We start from the raw sequence: 22,464 nt of genomic DNA, 5'->3' as shown, positions 1-22,464 counted from the left end.
CATCAAAGTACGTATTTTCACTAGAAAAGTTAAAGCCTTAATCCACCACTCAGTCTCTCTCCAAGGTGTACTGTAAATGCTTGTCACATTTTATTTAATAATTTCTGTCAGAAACCTTGTTCTAGCTAACATAGATCTGGCGGTACTTTTCAGGAGCATGTAATTTTTAAAGAGGTACTCATATAAATAGGTTAAAAACTGTAAAATCCTCCTGAGCTGACTCCCATTTCTCTGTTGAATTTGTGCTGCACTTTAATTAAAAGGTTATTACATATTTTAAAATATAAAGCCAATAAATAATAATTTTGGGGGTTATTTATTCATTTAATTTTGTAAGGAAATGAGAATTTACTGAAATTTGTTCCAAGAAAATTCTAAATTTTCTCAGGTATTTGGCACATTCTAAAAAAACTATTATAGTATCCTATAATCCCTTTAGTACCCATGTGTTAGTTAGAATTCTGTGTACAAGTTAAAAGACTGTAAAAAAGAGGAAAAGAAAAGGTTGAAGCATACAGCGAATTTGTGTACAATATATTCATGACACAAAGTGGGCTAGGAATTATTTTACCCCCAAAGGAATCAAAATGATGGCAACATGTACTTATTTTCAAGTGGTTATGAATGAACTAACTCTTGCAATAAAAAAGAGGCCAGTGCCCCTCCCCATGCCCCTCCCCCTCTCCCCCCCCCCACCCAACACACACACCCAAGACTGGATAATATGCATTCCTTGCTCATAGAAAAAGAATTAGGTTTAGATCCTTAAACAACATAATATTTGTCTTTTGAAAAGGAAAATTGAGTCGATGAGCCATGAGGTAATTCACAGTCCTCCATTCTCCTTTCTTTCCCATCAATCCTCACCACCCCCAGCCCTGACAGCGCAGAGGACTGTGACTTAGAACTGTTTTCAATGGCTTCTCTTTCAACTCCGTTACTCACGGAGGATTTCTATTGTACATCTCTCAAATTGGAAGATGTTTTGGAGAAAGCAGTTTTTCTGTTTGCCAAAATGTGGCCTGATCCAGTACCATCTGACGATACTTAAGCACACACACAGGCACCCTACCAGGGAGCGCGCACACACTGTTTGAAGGTTATAAAATAATCAAGGAGCTTGGCAACAGGGGCGGTAAATAAGTAATTCCCATTTTGACAGATGTGTAAACTCTCATTAAGGGACAAAAGAAAAGGGAAATCTAGAACTTTCTGTGATCCAGCTTCTGAATAAGAGATAATACAAATCTTATGTAAACATATGTGTTTTTTGGGTGTCATTTCTGCCCTCTTCATAGAAAAGAAAATTTTGAAAAAACAAAAATCCTCAAGATTTTAGTGAACTGCAAAGTTGCCATCTCTAATTTACTGTCTGGAGATATGCCTGAGGTTTTACTTATCAGTAATGAGTGTAATCCCTTTCAGCTATCCCCATTCCTTTATGGATACCAGAAAAATTCCCATGAATGAAAACTAACAAAATAGATAAATACCTAGGAGATGCTCAAACCCTCAGTTGTACCCTATTTACTCATAATATCACCTTAAGAAAGCCATTTTACCTTCTTATATATTGCTAATATATATTTGAGATTTTGATTTGAAGGGAGGTGCTTACTAAGATAAGTCAAATTTGAAGTTTTATATAATTTAACATAAAATCTGAAAATTCTGATACCCAGTGAAATTCTGCATTTTGAATAAATTTAGCTTCATGAATTTTTGAATCAATCAGTTAAACCTGAAAATAAGGAAAAGTGTCTTCCACATAGATATAGAAAGTAAATTACAAGCAGTTCCATAGACTTTGTTATCAATAACTTAAAGACCAATGTAAAGCAATTCCTATCTATTTGAGAAGAAATTATATTCCCTTAACTCTTTCAATTTGAACAGTTTCAAGGAATCCCATTATGTTATTCTCTGAGTCTCTGTCTCTCTGTCTCTGTATCTCTCTATCAGTTCTGTTTTCAACACAACATTCTGCTTTGAACCCTTTGACAAACACTTTGCATTAAATGCTCTTCTGAGTTCTAAAAGTATTTTTTAGGATTTCTAACAGGTTCTGGAAATTTAAATATATGTTTAAAAAGTTTTAATAACTGAGAAAGATGACTTCAGGTTTCCACTGTATACTCAAACATTTATCTCATAAAAAGTCTGTTTTTATGCTATGCATGTCAAAAAAACATTATTTTTGACATAAGATATTAGATACTATAGATGGAGTTCAATTCTGTGCGTCACAGAATCATTAAAAAATGTATTTCTCATATTTAAATTAAGATAACTCTCTTTAGTCTTAAAATGCACTTCTTCTCCTTAAAGAGGGATTCGTTTATCAACACTTTTCATCATAGCACATAAACTTCCCCACCAAGTTCAAGAATTTGGACATACTGACAGAGGTTTTTCAAGTGTCATGGACCTAAAGTCATTCTTTCTTTACAAAATCCTTTTGAATAGTTCAATTCAGAGCAGTGTCCTCTGAACCTAAAGAACCATTGTTTGCAAAATGCATTAATCACATACTGCCCTGTGACATTTTCTCACCATTTTCTTATGCAATTATTTGCCTAATCTGCCTTTCTCTGGTCTTCTAACCAAGCTATACTTGGGAATTTCTTTGGTCTTCCAACCAAGCTACTCTTTATTTGGGAATCTATATAAGAATGATTATGGTGTCCTTTTTCCCCCTTTCTATCCTATTCAGTATTTCAAAGTATGGTAGATATGTAAAACTCTGGAAAACATTTGCTATTATACACTGTCTTGGCCTGATGGTAATAAATTGGTGAAATTGGTATTAAAGCAAGTAGTGCTTTTTGCCACAATATTTTTATCCTATACCTAAAGCCGACAGGTTGGTTTATGAATGGACTCAATTTGCTGCAGTCAATAAGGAAATTAATCCCTGTAAATTTTCAGAATATTACATAACTACAAAATATTTCAAGTTTCATTCTAATGAACAAGGCAAACTTTTAACCTTGATGAATTCTCACACCTTTTTCTTTCTTTGGAAACAAATTAGAAATTGTTCATCTGGGTCATCTGTATGATCACCCTCTCCTTTGTACCCTACTTCCTCCTTCTAGAATGATCCAGAAGTGTCATTAGTTAGGTCAGTTCAGATTCCATATGAAAAACAACTTTAGTACTCTCAGAAATAACTAAGAGATGCATGAGTCATAATGAAAAAGTTTATTGTATTTGGGGTCAGACATATCTCAATAGTAATTCTAATGCTACCTATTTCTAGTTAACTGTTTTAGTTTACTGGGCTGCTCAAGCAAATACCACAAAATGGTTCAGCTTAAACAATGGAAATTTATTTGCATATGGTTTTGAGGCTAAGAGAAAGTCCAAATCAAGTCATCATTATGGCAATGCTTTCTTTGCAAAGATTGGCATTCTGTGGCAGGCTGCTGGCAATTCTTGTTCCTTGCCTTAGTTTATCACATGGCAAGGTACATGGTGGCCTCTTCTGGTCTCTCCCTTCTCTGCCAGGTTCCATTGGTTTCAGCTTCTAGCTGCTCCCCCTGTGGCTTTCTCTCTCTCTCTCTCTGAATTTCATTTCACTTATAAAGGACTCCAGTAATAAGATTAAGACCTGTCCAGATTGAGGTGTGCCACACCTTCCTAATTGAAGTAAGCTCATCAAAAGGTCCTATTTACAGTGGGTTTGTTGTGGAATTTAAGAGAAGTTCAATTATTTTAGTATAGAGAGGCCAGGACTCAGGAATGATTTTGAGAAGGAAAAATGGTTTATTGACGGCCGGCCGGACTCGGGAGCTTTCTGTTTGAATCCCGAGCCCCGAACAAGATTTTCAAACGTCTTTTATACAGAGAGGAAAGGCCAAATGGTCCCTTTGTTTCAGTTCTCAATAGGCTTCAATTAGCATATATCTCTTTCACATCTTAGGTAAGCTTTTAGCAAGGACTCCAGACATTTTAGATAAGCCTTGGTTTTTGCATTTCCCCTAAATACTTAAAGTTTATAGCCCTTGCTTTGTTAAACATTTCCTGGGACTGGAGCCTGCTGGTCCCTAAGAGCAGGACTGCAGCCTCTTACCGTTTCACACCCACAAGTCAAACAACTTAGTTATCTCTGAAGAGACAAAGAGCCTTCCACCCATAGCCCATATCATTCCCCCCTTTCTGCCAAAGATTAACTTGCTAAGCTTTGGCGTAATTATTGTTGTAGCTATGAGGTGGATGACTGTTTGTTGTCTTGACTGATTATTTATCAGTCTTTAGTACAGCATCAAGGACCGTTTTTAGAAGTTTAGAACTTTTCATTCTGGACAGCAGAATCTTGGGCAGGGGCCTCCCGCAGTTATTCTGCTGCCACTGGCACTCACGTGGATTTCCAGTCAGGTTCCAGATCCATCTATTACTTTTCTTTTACTCTTAAAGAGTTTACACCTTTAATTTAAAAGGGGTGCTGAAGGGAGACGATCTCTTTTCTGTAACTGCTTCCTGCTGGCCATGGGCTGTAGTCATTGCCTAATAAGGTGTAAAACTCTTTAATTTATTCTAACTGGAGCAAGATGGATCTGGCATTCTGTACGAAGTTGGTTTCATATGGTTAATAAGATGTTCACTCTGAAAGAAACAAACTTAATTAAAATTTTGGAATACCTGTTTTTAAAAGAGGACACATTGGATTACAGAGGTAGACAAGGTTAGGTGCCTATAAAGATGGCATTCCTTAAAAGCTGGTGGGAACAGCATATATGTTCTTTTTTAAGTTATCCATCTTTAGAGAGAAATTGCAACAGACACTTAGCTTTGTCTGAAGACACATTCCAAGCTGTTCAATGATTGACACTCATTCGCTTTGTCAGATGCTCCTGGTGAACTGGCACTCCTTGGGCAACTGGCTTCACTCAGGATTAGAACACTAATTTGGAAATATTCTTAGTTTTCACCTGTGGGAGTGATCAGAACTACAGAATAAAGATTTTTACACCTTGGTTTTCATTGTACAATTTCTAGCAATTTTGACTTGTTCAATAGGTGACTCACCATCAGCAAGCAAGCCTCACTTTTGCTAACTGAGACTGGCTGAGACTGCCACCTTATTCTATAGACATGTTATTAACTGTTTAGAAAATGATTTTACCAGGAATTTAACATGTCTAATATACTTCTGCACTTGATCCAAAATAGAAAAGATAACATTACAATTATTAGGCATATATTTAGTACAGGATAAAAGTACAGCACTTAATATTAACTAATGTATTACTTAATGCATAAGGATTCAGAGTTGCCATTATTAGTTTTGAGTTTCAGGTTTGTAATACTTTACATGTTATCTCTCCATGAGAGCAGGCCATAATGCCAATTGTGTTTAAGTTTTACTTACAGTCTCCTGGTATCAAGGCTCCACTTAGCATGTTCTTCAACGCAGTGAGCAAGTTGCAGCATCCTTCATCTTAGAGAGATTTTCCAGTATTCTACTAGCCTGGTGCATAGCGCTCTCTGGCACCATGGAACAGTGCCAGTCTGGAAGCGATATCCATTGTACACTTGGCTGTACCGAGTCATTATTGGCTGCAGGAGCTTGAAACTGCAATATAGTTTCCATCAACTTCAGGAGCAGAACCAGAGACTGATATAGCACATATTTTTAATTGAGGGGTCAGTGACCAGCCTAGCCAATAACTCACATGGAGAGGCCACCTGTAATGTATACAAGGCCTGGTTCGAATGCACAAGAGTTTGACAATGTTAAAGTTTATTCCTTGTTTTATATATATTTTAAACAACTTAACGCAATACATATATCAAATGACTATTTACTTACACAATTTTACTATGAAGATAACAGTAGGTGCTTTACTTTAGTAATAGAGGAAAAATATTATTTTTCATTGTTAGAATGAAAACAATTTTTCCAATAGAATCAAGACAACTTTTTATTATCATTTACTTAAATGTGTATTTTGCAGTGGCCTTCAGACAGGTTTATTATCATGAAGTTATTTCTGCTACCAATACCAATCCAAGTTTCTTTAGTTAACAATGACTTCTACAACTAGAACTATTTAAACATTTTCAGTTTGGAAGATGTTTTACAAACTCTTTATAATTGACTATAACCGCATTGACTAGACACCTCATGTTTAAATAAACTTACTAAATTACAATTACCAATGAAAGAAATTTACTCTTTATTTAAGAGAGCATATCTACAATCTTTTCCCTTTAGCCTAATTTCACCAATGTGAACTTACAATTTTCACTTACAATTTTCATTACCGTAAAGATTTGTACATATGTTAATTTAGTTTATAAATTAACTATGGGAGATTACACTCAAGTTAAATAAAATTGAAACCATAATAGTTTATGCAAGGAATGTTCTCTTTTTCCCTTACAGGAAGCTAAAACTTCTTTTCTTTAAGTTATGAAAATTATTAATTTAAAAGCATAACTGACTACCAGGTTTTAAAACACATGCATACTGACTTCCAGGTTTCAAAACACATTACACAATTACTTAATTTTTTAAAATCATAACCCAGGAAAGATCTCTCCATAGTTTTTATGGACTTTCCTTTACTTACTGAAATTTGTTAATAGAGCCACTAATTACCTTATTTTGTTGGAAAGAAATCTTCTGGAAGAAAATAAGGCTCACCAGATTGTGGAGAAGAAAATACTTTATTCTCAATCTTGCAAGAAGGGGCGCAGAGCCAGATATGGCTGTTGCCCCGAACAAAGAAAAATGACACAATTTATACCCCTAAGCCTAGCATGCAAGCTCTTCCTGTTTTTCCATAGATTGGATACTTCAGAAGTTACAGCTTATCTGAGATTTAACTTTCCCACGCAAAAGTTTGATTTAACTGCTTCTTCTATCACATTCCAACCATTTTAGTTTTTACCTGCTCCCCCCCTTTGTCAAATAAGGAATAGAATTTAGTGCTGAAATGGCACCGACTTAGTTAGCTCCTTCTTGGGCATCCTTCCACTGCCCATAGGACTGGCCTAAACTGGTCTCCTCCACTGCGGTCCAACCCAGGAGTGGGAGACTGAGGCAGCAGGCCGCCGGGTTACATCAACATTTTTCTTCTGTGAAAATTAACCTAATCTTTGTTTTGTTTTTTTTTCCAATTTATGGCTGACAAAGGTTTAAACTGGGAAATTACCAGGCAAACTGATTCTTAATTCCCTAGCCTAGTAGATAGGTTTAATCTGCCACACCTAGTCTTGCCTTAAAAGCTCTTGCAAAGAGGAGGCCCTTTCCCAATTGTTTCCATAATCAGATTTCTATGACTTTTTCATCCTGCTTAGTTCAATTTGGGCTTTAAGAATATTTATAAATATAACTGCATATTTTTTAACAATTTGAGCAAATAGGCAGACATGAATAGTTTGACACAACATGACTTTAGTTACTTTAAACTTTTCAAAGACTTTTGAAACTCTTCTTAATTTGCACTATGACCATGCAGTTTACCACAAGAATTTTCTTTCTTACTTAATGGATTGTAATAACCAAAATGTTCTCAATGCCTTAGCACCATTGTTTTAGAACTTTATATTTTACCTTGAAATTAGCAGAATTTTGGATAAGCAACAAGATTAATTTTATATATTTACTGAGGCTATTTGAAGCCTCAGGGAGACAGACTGCTTTCTCTCATGAATTGCCACTCTTAGGAACACTGACCGTCAAGGCAGGAGACTTCTCCCCCTCCACCCCCCTTTGTCTTTGGAGATAATAAAACTCCAGTGGCCATTTAACCTTATTCTATCAGGCAGCAATTTATTTAGTTTACACTTGAATTCATGAGAGAAAGGGTTACTAATACCAGGAGAGGAGACACTGATGTCCCAGCTCTTCTCAATTATGAAATAACCATAGGCAAAGGCAAAGGGTGAGGTTAGGCTTGAAGTAACCATAAACAAAGGAAAGGTTAGTGTAGAATTTACACTTAAATAATAGTTTCAGGCTAAATTCACCCAGCTATAATCTCAGTTATTGTCTTTCCACTGTTTTACAATATAAATGCATTTATAAATGATTTTAACTCTTAGTTACAGTTTTTATTAATTTTTTAAAACCTATTAATTTTATAACACCTTTAAATACCTTTCATTCAACTTATAACATATTAAATGAACTTAACTATTACTTTAATTTTTCCTTTAAAGTGAAAGAATAAATCTCTTGCAGTTAGTTTGAAATAAAAGGCTACTTTTCAGGATTTGATTTCTAGAACATAAAATGTTCTTTTAAAAGAGGTAAGACTCTTCATCAAACACTGAGGATATGATGAGGTTAAAGCACAAGAAGCTATTGATAAATGATTTTCTTTATATATTGATCTTACTCAATTTAATCATAAAAATTTCTCTTTCACAAACCTTCTACACTTTCAGTATTCATTCAGGTTCTGTCCCACACTCTACTCTTTCCAATAATCAATCATTTTATCTTAGGACAAAATCATCTTCTGTTTCCTTAACAATAAAAACACACTCCATATATCCCACATACTAAGTTACCAGGCAAACGTCTTGCAACATATAATTGCCATTAATACTAACCAAGTTTGTTAAAATAATGAACTTTTCTTCACTTTAAATACTTAGTAGCATATAATACCAGAAACAGTTTTTTTTTTTTGGAAGTAAGTTGGCAGGGGAGATTGGCTGCCGAATAAGTTTGTTATAAAATTGCCTTTTATTATTATTATTATCAATTCAGTTTTGTTAAATAATGACTTTCTGCAATTAGCCACTTAAATACCTTAAACAATGCTTTGTAAAACTTTTATATTTATACCCTTAACACAAATTTTACCTTCACAGAACATTCTCTTACTTAAGGTTACTACAATACCTTCTAAGAACCTGAGCAGAATGCAAACATATTTTGGCTTTGACACCCTAAGGAGGGAACTTTACTGCATTTATTCTGATTCTGCTTTTCACCTCCTTCACTTCCCCCCCTTCCAGGCAGTCGGGTGCACAACAAACAGGAATGCGGCTTATGAATAGAAGGGTGGACTCACTGGAAAGGGGCAAGCCGCTCCCCCCTTTCCAGCTTTCAGCCAAAATGGGCAGACAGAACCTACTCAAATTTGGCAACTCTCCCAGGGACCCAGCCACCCTGACTGGGACATTCCCAACAGACTTGGGTGCTTGGCGCGGACACAGATGGCCTCCAAGCCCCGGCAAAGGGCCAGACCAGAGACAAGACACCAGAACATGCACAAACATCTAGACTCCTCAGCTTTTGCCCCAGAATCATTTCACTCCCTTGCCAATGGCAAGGGAGGGCTCCAGCTCAGCTGTAATTCTACTTTACATAAGGACACAACTCCGACACTAACATTGAGCTGACACAGACAGAAGCACAAAGGTCACTAATCTGACCCACAAGTTATATATTTATTTTCACCACGGCTGCCCCCACAGCCATCACAAACCTCAGAACACTTAACATTTGGTATAAAGCAAATTCATTCACAAATTAGCACCATAACAAAAGATTTCAGCTAGACTTTTCCACTGTTTAAACTTTACACCCAGACCAAGCTCCACAAGCCGATCCATTTTCCTGTAACCAAGTTTTGTTTTCCTTAATCTAGACCAATTTCCAGGATATTAGGACTCGAACCTATAAATACCCTTCCTATTAAAATCGAGACTCCACTCCTTTAGTGGATATAAGACCAGTACCAGATTCTAACATGCAGTTAGACAAACCCAAAACACCAGGGCTTTTCCCCGGTTTTCCTCCTTTTCCCAAGCTAGAGAGAACGGCTTCCCCCCAGCCTTCTGGGGCTACTAGGGTTCTCTCGGGAGGTGATCAGCCTCCCCTTCCTAGCAATTAAAGCTAGGGCCTTCCAGACTCTGCTCACCCGGGGAGTCTTACCTTCTTCCCTGTTCGGAGCTCTTTTTCGTTCCCAGAATCTTTCTCTTCAGACCTTCCATTGCCCCTTGATTTTGTCGGGAAGATTCTGGTGGAGCCCACATCTTTTCTGGATTAAATTTAATCCAGGGGCGCCCAGATTTGGGGTTCACCCGAGTCCTCCCGGCTTCCTCGGGGATTTGGAAGGGGCAGCAAAATGCTACCGTCTCTGGCCTTCATTTATTGTCCCTTCGTGGTCGCCATTAATGTTGTGGAATTTAAGAGAAGTTCAATTATTTTAGTATAGAGAGGCCAGGACTCAGGAATGATTTTGAGAAGGAAAAATGGTTTATTGACGGCCGGCCGGACTCGGGAGCTTTCTGTTTGAATCCCGAGCCCCGAACAAGATTTTCAAACGTCTTTTATACAGAGAGGAAAGGCCAAATGGTCCCTTTGTTTCAGTTCTCAATAGGCTTCAATTAGCATATATCTCTTTCACATCTTAGGTAAGCTTTTAGCAAGGACTCCAGACATTTTAGATAAGCCTTGGTTTTTGCATTTCCCCTAAATACTTAAAGTTTATAGCCCTTGCTTTGTTAAACATTTCCTGGGACTGGAGCCTGCTGGTCCCTAAGAGCAGGACTGCAGCCTCTTACCGTTTCACACCCACAAGTCAAACAACTTAGTTATCTCTGAAGAGACAAAGAGCCTTCCACCCATAGCCCACATCAGGTTCATACCCACAGCAATGGGTTAGGTTTGAGAACATGCTTTTCTGGGGTTCATACAGCTTCAAACCACCACAGTAACCTTGAACAACTATTCCAGTGCTTTTATCTGTGAATTAACAACAATGTACATGCCATAAAGAATTATGAAAAATAAAATAATGTATGTAAGCATTAGTCATTATTAATGTTCACTCTAACAAGCCTGTGATGAAGTGCAGCATTCAATAGCAGTGTTCTTCTTAACTCCAATTCCATGTTTATTTTTCGACCTTAAACATTTGGGCCTATTTTTTAAAGACTGTATCAGCTATTTGCCTGCACATGGTTTTAGCAGCTGGTTACTTCCCTCTCTACAGTTCTTGCAATGATTGTTCTGACTGCAATGAGAGACTATCAGCTTCAGCAGTGTCTTTATTACCATTGGTTTTAATGCTTTTTATTTTAACAAATACATGCAATTTACATTTGTTAAAGTCATGTCTACTTGCTTTCCATCCGTCTGTTCCATGAGCTTGGCTTGGTTTTTAGGCAAAGACTGTATTTTCTTTGTCATTGCAGGTCAAGTTTTGTTAGCATCATAGCACATTTTGAACACTAAGAAGTAGTTGACAGAAATTAACTGGAGTTGGAGATCCAGTGGGCATGCTGATGTTATACTTGACCTGGGTTAAAAAGAAGAGAATAATGGACCTAGAAGTGAAAGCAAACAAACTGCTAAATATTAGATGGTCCCTTTGGTTTCTGGGTTTGGGGTTATTTTTATTTGTTTGATTGCTTGTTTTTGTTTTTTTTTTAAAGATTTATTTTTATTTAATTCCCCTCCCCTCCCCCGGTTGTCTGTTTTTTGTGTCTTTTTGCTGTGTCTTGTTTCTTTGTCCGCTTCTGTTGTCGTCAGCGGCACAGGAAGTGTGGGCGGCGCCATTCCTCGGCAGGCTGCTCCCTCCTTCGCGCTGGGCGGCTCTCCTTATGGGTGCACTCCTTGCACGTGGGGCTCCCCTACGCGGGGGACACCCCTTGTAGAAGGGCAACTCCTTGCGAGCATCAGCACTGCGCATGGGCCAGCTCCACACAGGTCAAGGAGGCCCGGGGCTTGAACCGCGGACCTCCCATGTGGTAGACGGACGCCCTAACCACTGGGCCAAAGGCTGTTTCCCTGATTGCTTGTTTTTTAAGACAGCCTTTCAGGTAATGCATTCATGTGTACTGTTCTCCTTAAAATTGCCACGTGTTTGTCAGGCTGCTTCCTTATTTTATTGTTCACTTGGGTTATTATATTTTTGCCAGTTGCCCAGGTAAGACCCTTAGTGGCATCCTGGAAAATGGGGAAGGAAATCTAACCCCTTGGTATAATTACACCAGTTCTTATTTAATCTTTTAGTCTCCCGCCACTTCTACATGTGAGAGCTTTATACAGAATCATGTAGATCTGTCCATATTTTATTTCTCCACACTTTTCCATCTTCACATATTTCCTTTGCACCTTTTTCTTCCAGTTAACCTCAAATCTTCCTACATGAGTCAGGTTAAATGATAGTGAGAAGGTTCTTGGAAGTCTATTTTAAATATTTATATATTCCAGCTTGTGGGGTATTGCATTATACATAAACATTTACCAGTTAAGAGAATGAAGGCCTTATTCTGCATGGCAGCACTTATTCTTAGGAAATTTCATCTTGGCATCACCTACCATCTCCAACACGGTTCATCCTGGAGCTATCCCTTTGCATTCATTAACACAGACGTCAGTCTGTTCCTGTGGTGTATCCATGTGTCCTTGAATCACTGCTTTAATTTGCTGTGCTCTCACTTGGCATTCGAGGACTTGGAGGAGTGTTTGCAGGTAATTATACCAAACACCCCAGCCTGAATGGGTGAAAATATTTACATTGTATATGTAATAAATGTTGTAAGGTATTGTTTTGAAGGTGGGAACGGTAGCTGTTACAGGGTAACAAAAGCCCCAATGTGGAGCTATAGGGTCGTTGGAGAGCTTTGCCTCACTGAGACTTGCAGAATAGTAAAGCTCTTGGAAACCTTCAGGATCGTCCAATTCAATCACCTCATTTTACAGGGGAGGAAACTATGACCCTGAGGCCAGACAATTTACCCAAAGTCACACAGATAATTTATTGCAGAGCCAGGACTACAATCTGTGCCCTAATTCCTGGTTTAAGCCTTCTTTATTTTTTTTTTAACTGTACTATTTTGCCTCTTTAAATCCTGGACTTTCCTATAACAGGCAGAAATGAAATAGTAATAATAATAATAACATGTCTTTAAGAAGTTTCTTATGCAAATAGTTGCTAAAAGGAAAATTAAGAATCATCTGGATGGGTTCTGGTTTAGAATATAATGCTTTGAGGGAATGATTTAGAAAGAACTTTATTCTGGTCCACATAACCTGGATATAAAAATTACTTCATCCTACTACAAGTTAAACTTTTCTTTCTGAGGAAAATAAGTCAGTTGAAAAATATTTCAGGATGTAGTGTATGTGGGTGTGGGTGTGAGTGGGGGGAGGCGGCTCGTACAATTAGTAGTCTGAGCTTTACTCATGAGATGGGGCCACTATGCTTTCACCTGATTCCTGATCGGGTGATGCCTTGAGACATAGTTGACACTTTCTATTTCTCTCAGTTCCATATTTAAGTCATTACTCCAGAGTGGTCCCTGATACCTAGTATATTAACACACAGCCGTCATTTATATGGAAATACTGTATTCTTCTCTGGAGTCGCCAATTTCTGGCAAAATATTAAGATTATTATATGATCTGAGTGGGTGCAACTTCTCTTCTGGACTTCATAGAATATAAAAGAACAGTAGTTTCTTTATTATTATTATTTATTTGTGTATCCTGGAAACTCATTCTTGTGCCTTGTGTAACTCAGATGCTCAGTGAGTGCTTGTTATGAGTTGCCTCTAGCAAAAGACTTGTATTAATAATTTAACCCTGACATACCTATAGTGAATTGTTAATGCAAAGTCTTTCTGGAGATTTGGGGAAGAAGTAATAGATGAAATGTAATAGCAGTAAATCACTGCACTCATTCTTTCATTCATTCATTCAGTGCATCTTTATTGGGAAGCTCCTGTACATAATGCTGTTGGAAAAACACAATAGGCTCTATCCTTGCTTTCTCAAGTGTATAATATAGACAAACTGTTAAAGAGTCCTATCAATAGAATATTGGAAGTTAAAGTGATCAGCCCTGGTTAGTATAATCAACAAAGTCTTTGTGGAGGAAGCTGAGCTTGTCTGTATGTGTGCGTGATAGGTGATGGGCAAAGACGGAAATGCGGAAAAGAATGAAAGAAAGGTTACTCCAAGAAGGAAATAAAGAGGTTGAACCTAGGAGCAGAGTACGAAAGATGTGAGTGTGTCCTGGAAATGACCAGAATGTCAGCCCATTTGTCTGAATTATGGATTTTGATAGGAAAGAAAATGCAGGTAAATAAGTTTTAAGAAAACATATGGAGAGCAATCTTGTGCATAGTGCAGAACATTAGGCTAAGCGTGGGACTTTATTTGGCACATTTACTTAGTCCTAAGCAGCCTTCTGAGTGCACTTGCTTTTGATTGGAGTCAGTGGGAAGGGGAGAGTCCTGCTTTGAACTTTTGCAAGAGAGAGAAAATGAAGCTTGCAAAAAACATGTCAAGTAGAAAATAAAAGTGATGAAGAGAAATGGAATCATCCAATTGTCCACATAGCAGATATCTCTTGAGTTTAATTTCACAGAGTTGAGCCCAAGGGATATAAGTGGATTAAACAAGTTCTCATTAAATAATAAACAATTATACCAGTGCTTAAAATAAGAACATGTGCTGAAATAATCTAAACTCTGGAAATATGGGTGGTGGTGGTGCAGAATGATCTAAATAGCTTAACTGAAACTCTCCCTTCAGTGGCCATAATGAAAGCATTAATATAAAAATACCTCAATTATCCAGGTCGCACAAAATGAGACATTGAGGGTCCAGGAGTTGCCCTCAGTGATGCTTGATCACCTTGACAGTAATCAGTCATTAGGTTTGGTTCAGGACAGATTTCAAGCTAAAATAATAGCACAAGGGTAAATCTCTCATTAGTAATTTCATTTATGCAAAATTCTAATTAGCTTTGCTTGGAAAGAATTGTGTCTGATGATATGACCACGCTAGGGAAAAAAAGACTCCTTTGCTATTGTGGTGCAAAGCACAACTCTCCTCTAAATAGGATGATCATATAATTTATCATCCAAACCAGGACACTTTTAAAAGTGAAAGAGGGCACTATTAATAATTATGTTGGGACAATAGGCATAAACTGGGACTGTCCCAGACAACCTGGAGCATATGGTCACCCTAGCTATAAAGGATAAATGAGAGGGATCGTTCTTTTCTGCCTTTCATTTTTCAATGGTCTGAGTTATCTTTGGAAAGATGAAACAGCAAGTGTCCCATATTTGTTGTTTAAACTTATGTCTCCAGAAATGTAGCACAGGACATGTATATCTTATTATTAGGATTGCCCCAAATCGTGACTGATAAAAGTTTATGCAAAGATGTGTTTAACTGCATACAAGTTCAGTAGGTATTAACCTGAAATGGATGTTTAGATTCCCCCAAAGATGTCGAAAATTTTCCTCTTGCTTTATTTGTGTCAGGAATATCATTAGGACCAGTTCTAGGCACCTCAGTCTAAGAGAGACATCTTAAACAAGGATACATCTAGAAGTCAAGGTGAAGGTCATGAAATGCATCCGAATATAAGAAAATTGGTGGGGGGGGGGGGGGAACAAGTCATGATGACAGAAGACTGTGTTAAGAAATAAGATAGCTACTTTCAAATATAGGAACAGCTGTGATGTAGAAGAGACAGGGAAATTCATTACACTGGCTCAGAGGGCCAGCTGGGATCAATGTTACATATTCTTTAGGTTTTCATTACTGTTGGAGTAAATACCATGCAATGGATTGGCTTCAAAATTGGGAATTTATTGGATCACAGTTTTGAGGCCAGGAGAAGGGCAAATCAGCACGTCATAGGTGGTGCTTTCTCCACAAAGACTGTTGTGTTCTGGGCTGACTGTGGTGATCCTTAGTCTTTGGGGCCTCTCTCACAAGGCAATGCACATGGTAGTTTCTCCCGGGCTCTCACTTCTCTTCTGGGTTCTATTAACCATCAGCTTTTTGCTTCCTGTGGTTTTTTCTGTCTGAATTTTTTTCTTCTTATTAAGGACTCCAGTAGTAGGATTAAGACCCATCTGAATGAGTTAGGCCACACCTTAATTCTTCAAAAGGTCCTACTTATAATGGATTCAGTTTCAAAACATGTTTTCCAGGGGTACATAGCTCAAAACCACTGCACACAGGAATCTTTATAATAGTTGCAATTACCTATATAATAGAAACCCTCATAAAAAGAAATGAGCTCCTCATCCCTGAAATATGTAAAATTTAGAACCGTATTAGAACCTACGGAGGGGATTCAAAGTGTAGTAGGTTACCCCAGGGTATTTGTGAAGCTCTGAGATACTAAAGATACTCAGGAAAGAAAAATGAATGAGAAAAGGGTAAGACCAAGCAGGAAAGAGACTCAGTTCCCAAATTATCTCCCTACAAATCATGCAACTGCTTCCTATTACGTTATGTATGAACATGTGTTTGTTATTATATTGAATGCTGGATATAAAACATATTGATGCTCACATTGAAGTTGTGTGAATTGTGACTTACGCATTTGCAGCAGTAACTGCTGTTACCCTGCTGAACTATAAAATCACTGCTTTCCAAGTCATCTACTTCTGCTTCTGAATTTATAGTCATAAGAATTGACCTTTAAAACCACTAGCTCTGCACTGTATGTCAACCTATTGAGTTTGTTTCTCTGGTGTTTCTTGGCCTTCATAACCACAGAAGTTTACAAGGAAGGATTGGAGGAAAAAGCAGGCATGGTTTAACCATATGGTAATTATCTGTGATCTGTGAAAAGACATATAGCACTGTTTACAGGATACAAAGAGAAGAAGGAAAAAAATGGAGTGAGCAGGTGAGATGGGATTCCCGGGAGATTGCAAGGAGGAGGTTTGGCACACTGGCTGCCTCTCAGATGGCTAGTAAGAGACCTTTTTATAAATGTAGAATATGCTGTGGTTAATCAGTGGAGACTGGAAATGTTGGCATGCAATGTTGCTGTTTTAAGAGCAGGGAATTGTGATGCTGGAAAAGGCTGTGGCTAGTTCTTTTATAATGATAATTGAATTATGCAAATACATAATTTTGAGATGAGGCTTTTAAAAGGTGAAAAATGAATCAAACTGTAGGTTGACAGCAACATTCTTAATGCTTTGAATTGATGCATTTAATAAAAGATTAAAACCAGCCTATTGAGAATGTGGTTTATGAGGTTGTCGCGTGATAATTCCACTTTCTTGAAAACAGAGCTCCTGTAAACTATATGCAACTGGAAGACTCTCTGTTGCTTTAGTCATTCTAATGTGTGGCTGGCAAGTCTTCCCTCCCTCCCTCTCTGCCTTTTTAGGGTAGAGTGTGCCCTACTCATAACTGTAGCAATATCAATTCATCTGCACTTAATTTCAGTATGTTCTATTATCTAGAAAGATTGGCAGGCATCATTTGAACAAGTCTGTTGAATCTATTTTAACATTTTCAGACTGAACAAAAGTTGTGCTGGAACGCCCAGGATGATCATGTCTACTACATTAGCTTAAAGACTACAATGACAAATTCCTTTAAAAACAAATCGATGAATAAACTCTGGGCTAAAAACCATATATTGAGCCTTTAGAAGGAAAAATCATTATTCTGGCCTGAATTTTGGTGTGTGCGGGTTTTCAATTCCAAGCCTGCTCTTTTATTTTTTTTTAAATATAAACAAAAAAGAAACATGTCAATGAAGATAATTTTTACCTTTTCTGGAGAGAGATAGAATGAAGTTGTGGGGAGGGATGGGCTTTCTTTGAAAATAGCTTGAACTCAATTCCAGCATTTACCTTATTCTGAAGAAAAGATAGAATGTTTTACTCAGAAAGTTTCTTATTAAAATTCAATTCACAAGACAACACATGTGTGATGTATAGGAGCCCTGCATGAGGATATGCAAGTTTGTTTTTAAGTTCACAACTTCTACTATACACTTATTTTTTATGTATGTTCATGTGCAAATGATATACTTTAATACAATTTTTTAAATGAATTTAAAAATTCAGCTTACGAGAAGACAAATCTCCATTTTAGTGTGTTCTGTTACATCAGGGGTGACTGAGAAGAGGGCCTCCATAGAGATTAGAATCTTGGTAATGGGAATTTCTGCCCATCTTGTCACTATTAATGCAGCCCTTTGCCAGGGAAAGCAGAAAGGAACCATGGCAATGAAATGGTTAGCAGTAGAATAGATTAAGGACCATGAAACTAACCTTGAGGTAATGACATTGCCTCCTCCAAACACTTTCACATGACCATGAAGCACTGTTCCCATAACTACTGGAGTGAAGGGCAAACCAACTGTTTCCATTGCCAGCGTGTTAACGGTTATCTTTTTCCAGAATGGGTAGGGCAGGGGGTGGGAGGTGTTTCTTACTCAGAATGAGAGATTTTAGACAAACAGCATTTAACAATAAGGAGATATACCTAAGTCTCCAGCACTTATTCATGAGATCTGTTATTTTTATGCCTCCCCAGGATTCACTCCAACTTCTACCAATTTTCTTATTTTTTCTTCCATGACCATTATTTCCATGACCACTTAAAAGAACTTAAGGAAGTAAGAAAAAACAGGGTCTTTGGAATTGTTTTTAAAAATTCGCATAAATATTTCTAAGACCTTCTGTTTTGATCCAATAAGCTCCTAAACAATTGAGGTGAAAATGAAGAAAAAAATCCACAGGTCACTCAGTTGATGGTATGGTCATATCCATGTAATTTCAAGTTAGAGTTTTAAACCTAATGAACTTTTTTTTCTTTAAAAGTGGTATCTGAATATGCTTCAAACATTTTGCCATAAAATTTTCATGAAACTTTTAAAAAACACTATAGATTATAAAAGGCAATGACTCACAAGCTGAAACTTACCCAAGGAATCTTTGACCACAGATCCAGTTACAGTTCTGAAGAATGATTATAGCCTCTTGGGTCAGTGGGCTGTTCACAAAGAAGATCCAGGCAGATCTGAGAAAAATAGGCAATATGGGCCCCCAAGGGACTGTTCCTATCTTCTGGGGCAAGAAGTAGGCTTTTAATGACTAATGACTCTCTAATAATTCCCCAGTTATGTATTTACTCAATTCATTGACTATTATACCTTTTCTAAACCTCCTAATGGCATTCTTGTCAACTCATGCAAGCAAACCATCACACTAGTGATCCTGTAACTCAGAAGAATCTTAGTGCAAGGCTTTGATTCAAGAGAGTTATAAATCCATCCAGATATCTAGCATTTTAGCAAAGTAAGTGGTTTGTGTTTGATACATCCCTTGATACATGTCTCCATCTAATCTGGAGAATCATTAGGTTCCCAAGAATTTACAAGTTGTTTCAAGCCTAAGAGAATTCAGAAATCGACTGATCCATGCAAAACTCTAAATCACTTCTAATCCCTGATCTGCCACTCAAAGACGTGTCCGACTGTCCATTCTCCCTTGATGTCTATCTTTACTGGTAGGAAGAGGTGAGAAGTGATGGCTGGGAGTGATGGCTGATTTCTCTTTACAATCTTCAAAGTTTTCCCACATTGCTAGAATCAATTATCCTTTCCCATTTAATGAACACCTACTAATGCAAGATGCTGTATCAAATATATTTCACACATTGTCTCATTTGTACTTCACAAAAGTCCTTTGAAATTTGTATTATAATCTCAATTTTTACACATGTGGAAACTGGCTCTGTGAGATTTAGCAACTAATACTAGGTCTCAAGGTTCTAAATCAAAATTAACCCATGCCTGCTTGAACCTAAAACCCAGGCTCCATCATTCTGATTTCATTATATGGAAGACCTAAAAAGTTTTTAATAGAATTTTTTATTTAAATGACACTTTTTTAGTTCTTTTTTTATATTGCACTTTCTAAAGATGTATGTTGCCTCTAGCATATACTTGCAGTTGATTAGTGAACAGAATATAACCTTGTTGACTTGTAATGTCTAGGAGATAAATCATGGTATGATCCAAAGGCTAGAAATCAAAAACAGAAAGCACTCTTTAACCTTTTCAAATGCAACATGGCCAAAGGCCTTGGCACAAGTAACTTAAGGTTTTGACTAACAATTTTTGTGTAGTTCATCAAAGCAAGAATGTCACAATTTCATGTTAGGTTATATAAACATGTGCTGACTTTTTGCTACAAGCCAGTTATTACAAATACCACCTATTGAAAAGCAATGTGCTACTAAATCTTTCTAAGCTCTAACCAATGATATATATATATATATCTTATAAAAAACACTTGTGTTACATCATATATATATATACATACACTGAACAATATTCACTTTTACATTATAAAAGAAATTCTGTTTTTTAGAATTTGAGTTGGGAGTTTTCCAAGATCATAGATGTTGTAAAAGTTATTGATGAACTGTCAGGTCGGTCATATTAGCTCTGGAAGATGCTATAGCAATAAGAAACTGAGATGAAATGTGTTTGATCCAGTAGGAATATGATTGAGGTTGCAAGAGAAATTGTCAGGCATCCAGTCAGTTTCACTCTTGAATATAAGGCCAGAAGCATTTGATGAGCAGTAGCTGAAACTACTGAGGTTAACAATGTGTTTTTCTCCTCATTGATTTTTTAAACACCCTGAGTAATTATTCAGCATTTCTAGACCTTAGTTGTGTCATTTGTAAAATGAATTTTCTTCAGGAGCTTACTTCGTATATCAAGAAAACAATGCTTGGAAGATGCCAAGTATGCATTAGCACAAGAGAAAGGAATGCATATCAAAGACCAAAACATGTGCAATGTAGAGGTGAAAAAGTAAGAATGAGTGTGGTATTACAAGGAGAAAATGTAGAATAATATACATATTATCTGTCAGAAGGCAAACTCTCTTAGAAGACAGAATTTTTATTTTCCTTTTCAGTCTACCTACTCAAAGACATGTTAATAGTTTAACTGTAGATTGATAGTAATGGTGACATGATCAACAGCATTCATTCAAGAAAAATTAATTAAGAAACTGTTTATCACTTAGAATTCAGACTTACTTGAGAATAAAAGAGAAAAAAAATAGCAGTGACTTAAGGAAGAAGGTAATTTCTTGCTCACATTAGTCCATAGGTGTGCAGGCCAGAGCTGGAATGGAACTCCATCGTGTCCTCAGGGCCTAAGCGCCTATCTTCCTGCTGTATCACCTCCATCCTTCAAGCTAGAGCTCCCGTCATCAGGTCAGAGTTCCAAAAGCAAACAAAAGAGAACCCTAGGACACCCTTCCCAGAGGACTTGGTCCCCTCTGAGCATCCTTCCTAGGAATCCCATGTAACATTTCTACTGTACCTTCTAGACTCCTAGAAGTTCTAGAGCAAGGTAACATCTAGCTGCAAAAGGAGGCTGAGAAAATGTAATGTTTTAGCTGTACACACTGACATTACTAAGGAGCAAGAGGCAAACAAATGTTGGGGTAGGTGATTAGCTGTCTCTACCCTGTTGCACATACTGTTTTTTTAAATGTAGTATTCTAGGTGCGAGCCTTCCACTGAGGTGCCTGTTAACAGCAGTGTATGAATAGAGTACATACCTTGCCTGGTGAAAAAGAGTTCCAAGATGGAGATGCTACCAACTTTCTCCGAGTAAAAGAGAAAAGAGAAAATGAAAATATATAAGCACTTTGTTAACACTATCATTTTCTAGATGAGATTTGGCAATTTACTGCAATATATTGTTAATATTTATAGCAGATTAGCTACAGTCATCTCAAGCTGACACGAACGTTTTGAGCATTTCTTGGTTGCAAGACACTGTGCTATTGCAAGAGGAGATCCTACTGCAGCCTAGAAGATTAAACTTATACTGTAAAAAAAATAGAAAGCACAGACTACAAAGCTAAGACCCTGGTTTAACAGTGTTTGCCCAAGGTCGGTGTGGAGTTTGCTGAGTGACATAATTGTCCAGAGAAGGGGGAGTGTGACGCTACCCAAATGGAGCAAACTTGCTTCATACTGCTTTCAGGTCACATATCAAACCCCTAATGTTCACAAATGTTTCTTATCGGAAGGACCAAACCCGGTACAATGGGTGGCTCCTTCAGAATATTTCCAGTTAGATACAAAACTCAACCTCTGCATCATCTAGTCTGGGATTAGCCAGGATTATCAGTTTGATAAGCAAAGGAAAGTACACCCAAACCACTTCTGAATCTTCTCCCATGGCAAGCAGAGGAGAAATATATTAGATGGGCTTTAATTTTAAAAGGCAGAATATTCTGAGGAGGGAGACCACAGACTTCTCAGAGTCAAAATGTAGGTGAGAGGTGCAAAATCAGTAAAGGACAGCTGTACACATAATAGGAGCGTGGCTCCAGAAATGTGTTCAGCCATTTAAAAGAGGGAAAACAAGAGGGAGATGTAAGAACAGACAAGACGTCTGGAAAATTATATTTGAAAAGTGGATGAGAGGTAGGAAGATGAAATTACCTATATTCGAACTTTCCTTTCCTTTCCATCTAAAGAACTGGAAATTCCATTTAAAAACTGCACTAAGAAAAAAAGCTTAAAATGTATAGTTTACTTATAAATAAGTAATAAATGTAATTCTGTGACACTGACTTTAAACCTCACTCAACCCCGCCAGACATCTGAGCTTTCCGTTGTCTGAGATCATATTTTCTCATGGTTCCTATACAGACATTCTATTTACA

General features: G+C 37.3%; 1 protein-coding gene and 1 long non-coding RNA gene across 5 annotated transcripts in view; one reads left to right on the top strand and one right to left on the bottom strand.

Moving 5' to 3' along the window:
• The window catches only part of ADARB2 (adenosine deaminase RNA specific B2 (inactive)), a 627,544-nt gene that overhangs the window by 56,806 nt on the left and 548,274 nt on the right, over positions 1-22,464 (top strand). The window lies entirely within an intron of this gene.
• On the bottom strand, positions 14,548-20,982 carry LOC131278560 (uncharacterized). The gene is made up of 4 exons (XR_009185927.2): positions 20,877-20,982; positions 18,683-18,778; positions 17,522-17,610; positions 14,548-14,663 (listed from the first exon to the last, which is right to left on the bottom strand). It is a non-coding gene; the product is annotated as an uncharacterized lncRNA (long non-coding RNA).

This window comes from Dasypus novemcinctus, chromosome 5 (assembly GCF_030445035.2).
Source record: "Dasypus novemcinctus isolate mDasNov1 chromosome 5, mDasNov1.1.hap2, whole genome shotgun sequence".
Lineage (NCBI taxonomy): Eukaryota > Metazoa > Chordata > Mammalia > Cingulata > Dasypodidae > Dasypus > Dasypus novemcinctus.
This window is presented reverse-complemented; position numbering and strand designations above follow the sequence as displayed.